Source organism: Drosophila montana, unplaced genomic scaffold (genome assembly GCF_035044405.1).
Source record: "Drosophila montana isolate Dmon_TW-CO22-7 unplaced genomic scaffold, ASM3504440v1 contig_2192_1, whole genome shotgun sequence".
In the NCBI taxonomy this organism is placed as follows: domain Eukaryota; kingdom Metazoa; phylum Arthropoda; class Insecta; order Diptera; family Drosophilidae; genus Drosophila; species Drosophila montana.
Genome location: NW_026997087.1, coordinates 800,031 through 806,042, shown reverse-complemented (window position 1 = coordinate 806,042; position 6,012 = coordinate 800,031).

Genomic DNA, 6,012 nt, shown 5'->3' with positions numbered 1-6,012 from the left:
ATATTGACTAGGTGACTGATAAACAAAGGCAAAGACAACTTTTATATAAATACTCATATAGCTTTTATCAGCACGTTCCCGTATGTCTGCAAGGGTATTTACGCTTCGACCACGCCGAAGTTGACTTTATTTAGCTTTATTTTTGGTATAAATTCAACTGTTTTATGCGGCCTTGTCTTAAGCGTTGTTTGGTTTTGTTTTGGAATTTTGTAACTCATATTATTATACTTTTATATATCTAAGCATATATGCATATATATCTTTATATCTATTTGGTTTTATGGCTGTAAATTTGATTTGCACTTTTGATCAGAAATTGTTGCTAATCAACGGCGCAAATAGCGTTGAATTTGTTGAAAATGAAAGCGCGCGCCAAGTTTGTCGAGTTTTCAATTGTTGAAAACACAATTTTTGGTTTCGATTTCAATTTCGTTTTGAGACCAAAATAAATACTGTGCCGCTTACACCAGCCACATACAAATGGCCTCATAATACGAGATTCGGCTTTGCTTACATTTTTATTTTACTTTTTATTAAGTTTTATTTTATTTTCGTGCGCACATTTTGGTTTCGCTTTAGCGGCTTTTGACAACCTGCCCGTATCGCGTCTGCGGCACAACTGAAATGAAGAGTGGAACAACCGCTTGGACTTGCAACACGCGCCAACACGACCTCAGCCCCAGCTCCAGCCTCAGCCCCAGCCCCAGCTCTGGTCCCAGCTTCAGATTCGGCTTCAGGTTGAGCTTGAGCTGGGGTGGAGCGCTCGTAAAACATCACGTAACACTCGTATACCCTGTAGCTGTTGAAATTGGCTAAGCAACCGGGTATGACAGCTTGTTGCGCGTGTATGTCATAGACAGAATTGGGCTTCTTCCGTAAATGATATAAAATATTTGCCGGATATGCGACACTGAAAGCATAAATATACCCAATTTACCATAATATCGATAAATATCGATATCGAATCAAGTTATATAATTCGTAATTCGTCACTTATTAGAACTGATCACTAGAAAGTATAAATATACATTCTCTTGGCTTATCTTATTTTTCGATATTCACATCATATCCACAATATCGATAATTATCGATTTTTAATCTAGGTTTATCAAGCATATCTCCTAGATTATAAGAGCTAGAGACTGAAAAGTAGACATATCAAGAGATATGAGATAGAGATACAAAAAGATTTGTGGCTTAGCTTTTTTCGATATATATTCCATTGCAACTCATGCAATATCGATAAATATCGATTTTCAATCAATACTATATTAATATCATATATCAGAATATATTATCGTATATTCTGAATCATATACGATTTTTAAAGCTCGTGACTGGAGAGTAGAAAAATATAATATCGTGGCTTATCTATTTTTCCTCAGCCATCACCTTCTCCATAAAATCGATAAATATTGAATTTTAATTAAGGTTTTTGGAGTATATTTCGTAGATTATTCGAGCTATAAACTAAAAAGTATAAAAATATAAGTTCGTAGCTTATTTTATTTTCGATATTTATTACCCTTACCATAAAATCGATAATTATCGATTTTGAGACAAGGTATCTTAGGCATATCTCGTAAACTATTAGCGCTGTTCACGGCAAGTTTGTCATTTAGCCTAACACACGGTATACACAGTTCCAAAATACTCTACATTATAAATACCTCGCTTCTTCACACTTACGGCAACTTGGCGCTGATTACAGGGCATCTTCTAGTCGGTCACTTGTCGTAGTTTTTGTTGTATTATCTCCGACGCGAGCTTCGGTTTCGGTTTCAGCTTCAGCTTCAGTTTCTTCTCTGAGACCGGCTCTTGCTCCATTAACTTGGCTTCACATGGGCTGCTCAGCTCTGCTCCGCTCTGATCTGCTCTGCTGGGGCGTGGCAGAGCTCCACGATTACACACACTCACACAGATATACGTACATGTAATCATGTCTTACCTGTGGAAGGCGTGTGAAAGGTTGCGACAGGCCTTTTGGCCCAGTCCTGCCCCGACTTGGCCGCTTTTCCATAATTGAATCATTTTTGCCGTTGTTGTTGTTGTTGTGGAAGCAACTGTTGGCCCATTTGTTTAGTTGATAATGATTCACTCGAGTTAAGATTGGCATTGATAAAGAGGAAGACAAAAGCGCGCGCGATTTATGATGAAAGTTTCGAAATGTAATTGTGGATTTTCTGTTAAATGTCAAAATATGCGCAGTTAAACCCACGATTAAAGTGTTAAATAAATAAAGTAGATGTCAACATTGAAGAGTTTACTACAGCTGTGCTTGCTTGACTGGGAGATACCCTGTAGCTGGCATCTTTTTGTAGTTAAAGCAATCAATATAAGTTTTATTTTCTCTTCTTGCGCTCGACTTTCAAGTTCATTGAACGCTTTAACCTTATGCTATATATTATATATTATTTGAGCTAGAAACGTTTTACAGTACAGTGAAGCTTGGCGCACAAGCTTTGCATAAGCGACCATTAAGCGGAACCGAGAGACAGACTGTGAAACCTTGAACGCCCACCTCAGAGCTTATGCAGATGAGCTATGGTTGACATTTTGGCTGTAAAACCTTATGTTTAATTAGCCAAGACAAAGTGTTATGCAACACACACACACACAAACACACACTCACATAGACAGAGTTAGACACAACTTGAGAATTGCTGTCTGTATTGAACCGCAGCAAATGGCCGGAGCTCAGCCAGACGTAGACGCTGCGGTCATTGCATGAATGGCAAACAATTGGCCAACAGCTTTTGGCCATAATTTGCAAAGCGTGGCTAACTAATGTTTACTTCGGCCCACACGCGGTAAATGGGTTTTTCAAGTATTGACGATTTTACTGCATTTGCAAATGTCAAGTTGCAGGCGTGAAAAACTGCGAAAGTGTTGACTACAATAAATGCATATATATTTGCCTTAAATGAACTATCAAATACACCCATTAATAGTCGTTCATATATTCCCCAAGGCCCCGTACAAAAATCGTCTTTTAAATAAGCTCCAATTCGTGAAATGTTAAAAAGCGTTGCCTGCTTTCAGGCGGTCGCTGTAAAGCTTAACAGCTGCTGTTAAGCTGCTGTAATGTTATGCTTGAAGCCGCGCTTTAGCTGTTAATTGCAGCGCTGCCAGCTTTTGCTTGTTTTACGTCAAATCTAGCCTCTTTAACATGCGCTAAATTGAAAAATGCGATTATTTTGGCTATCGAATTTTTGAAACCGATCGGACGGTGAGCCAATTTTCCAATGGGAAATTTTGACACATGTCTATATAGGATATTTGAGGGTACTCATATCACATGAATTTCGACCCAGAATAACGTTGCCAGATTTTGATGCCAAATTGATAAAGAGGCCAAACCATGAAGAAATAGGCAAACCTCGTGAAAATCTGATGAGATTTGACCGAGTTATGGGGTCGGGAAATTTTTATCCATGTCTATACAGGATATTTAAGGGTACTCTTTTCACATGAATTTCGACCCAGAATAACGTTGCCAGATTTTGATGCCAAATTGATTTAGAGGCTAAATCCTGAAGAAAAAGGCAAACCTCGTGAAAATCGGTTGAGTTTTCACCGAGTTATGGGGGTGGGAAATTTTTATCCATGTCTATATAGGATATTTGAGGGTACTCTTTTCACATGAATTTCGACCCAGAATAACATTGCCAGATTTTAATGCCACATTAATTTAGAGGCCAAACCATGAAGAAAAAGGCAAACCTCGTGAAAATCTGATGAGATTTAACCGAGTTATGGGGTCGGGAAATTTTTATCCATGTCTGTATAGGATATTTGAGGGTACTCTTTTCACATGAATTTCGACCCAGAATAACATTGCCAGATTTTAATGCCACATTAATTTAGAGGCCAAACCATGAAGAAAAAGGCAAACCTCGTGAAAATCGGTTGAGTTTTCACCGAGTTATGGGGGTGGGAAATTTGTATCCAGGTCTATATAAGATATTTGAGGGTACTCTTTTCACATTAATTTCGACCCAGAATAACATTGCCAGATTTTAATGCCACATTAATTTAGAGGCCAAACCATGAAGAAAAAGGCAAACCTCGTGAAAATCGGTTGAGTTTTCACCGAGTTATGGGGGTGGGAAATTTGTATCCAGGTCTATATAAGATATTTGAGGGTACTCTTTTCACATGAATTTTGACCCAGAATAACATTGCCAGATTTTAATGCCAAATTGATTTAGAGGCCAAACCATGAAGAAAAAGGCAAACCTCGTGAAAATCTGATGAGATTTGACCGAGTTATGGGGTCGGGAAATTTTTATCCATGTCTATACAGGATATTTAAGGGTACTCTTTTCACATGAATTTCGACCCAGAATAACGTTGCCAGATTTTGATGCCAAATTGATTTAGAGGCTAAATCCTGAAGAAAAAGGCAAACCTCGTGAAAATCGGTTGAGTTTTCACCGAGTTATGGGGGTGGGAAATTTTTATCCATGTCTATATAGGATATTTGAGGGTACTCTTTTCACATGAATTTCGACCCAGAATAACATTGCCAGATTTTAATGCCACATTAATTTAGAGGCCAAACCATGAAGAAAAAGGCAAACCTCGTGAAAATCTGATGAGATTTAACCGAGTTATGGGGTCGGGAAATTTTTATCCATGTCTGTATAGGATATTTGAGGGTACTCTTTTCACATGAATTTCGACCCAGAATAACATTGCCAGATTTTAATGCCACATTAATTTAGAGGCCAAACCATGAAGAAAAAGGCAAACCTCGTGAAAATCGGTTGAGTTTTCACCGAGTTATGGGGGTGGGAAATTTGTATCCAGGTCTATATAAGATATTTGAGGGTACTCTTTTCACATTAATTTCGACCCAGAATAACATTGCCAGATTTTAATGCCACATTAATTTAGAGGCCAAACCATGAAGAAAAAGGCAAACCTCGTGAAAATCGGTTGAGTTTTCACCGAGTTATGGGGGTGGGAAATTTGTATCCAGGTCTATATAAGATATTTGAGGGTACTCTTTTCACATGAATTTTGACCCAGAATAACATTGCCAGATTTTAATGCCAAATTGATTTAGAGGCCAAACCATGAAGAAAAAGGCAGACCTCGTGAAAATCTGATGAGATTTGACCGAGTTATGGGGTCGGGAAATTTTTATCCATGTCTATACAGGATATTTAAGGGTACTCTTTTCACATGAATTTCGACCCAGAATAACGTTGCCAGATTTTGATGCCAAATTGATTTAGAGGCTAAATCCTGAAGAAAAAGGCAAACCTCGTGAAAATCGGTTGAGTTTTCACCGAGTTATGGGGGTGGGAAATTTGTATCCAGGTCTATATAAGATATTTGAGGGTACTCTTTTCACATGAATTTTGACCCAGAATAACATTGCCAGATTTTAATGCCAAATTGATTTAGAGGCCAAACCATGAAGAAAAAGGCAAACCTCGTGAAAATCTGATGAGATTTGACCGAGTTATGGGGTCGGGAAATTTTTATCCATGTCTATACAGGATATTTAAGGGTACTCTTTTCACATGAATTTCGACCCAGAATAACGTTGCCAGATTTTGATGCCAAATTGATTTAGAGGCTAAATCCTGAAGAAAAAGGCAAACCTCGTGAAAATCGGTTGAGTTTTCACCGAGTTATGGGGGTGGGAAATTTTTATCCATGTCTATATAGGATATTTGAGGGTACTCTTTTCACATGAATTTCGACCCAGAATAACATTGCCAGATTTTAATGCCAAATTGATTTAGAGGCCAAACCATGAAGAAAAAGGTAAACCTCGTGAAAATCTTATGAGATTTGACCGAGTTATGGGGTCGGGAAATTTTTATCCATGTCTATATAGGATATTTGAGGTTGGTATTTTCACATGAATTTCGACCCAGAATAACGTTGCCAGATTTTAATGCCAAATTGATTTAGAGGCTAAATCCTGAAGAAAAAGGCAAACCTCGTGAAAATCGGTTGAGTTTTCACCGAGTTATGGGGATGGGAAATTTTTAT